Source organism: Penaeus monodon, chromosome 19, assembly GCF_015228065.2.
Source record: "Penaeus monodon isolate SGIC_2016 chromosome 19, NSTDA_Pmon_1, whole genome shotgun sequence".
Lineage (NCBI taxonomy): Eukaryota > Metazoa > Arthropoda > Malacostraca > Decapoda > Penaeidae > Penaeus > Penaeus monodon.
This window is the reverse complement of record NC_051404.1, coordinates 40,795,461-40,795,689: the sequence shown is the minus strand read 5'-3', so window position 1 is coordinate 40,795,689 and position 229 is coordinate 40,795,461.

The following is a 229-nucleotide window of genomic DNA, read 5'->3' as shown; positions in this document are numbered from 1 at the left end:
TATTTAAAAGGGTTTGTTGACTTATCATTTTTTTTTTTCCTAAATTGTTTATCATTTATCTTAAAAAAACCCCTTTTTAAAAGCGGGCTTTACCCTTTTCCTTTATTCTATTTCTTCGTTTGTTGATGTCTGTAAATGCATTATCCTCTTTTCCCTTCGTCTGCTGCTTCCCCTATCTTCTTTTCCTCTGTTACTTTTCTCTTTTTAACTGTTTTAGTCTTTGTAGTTT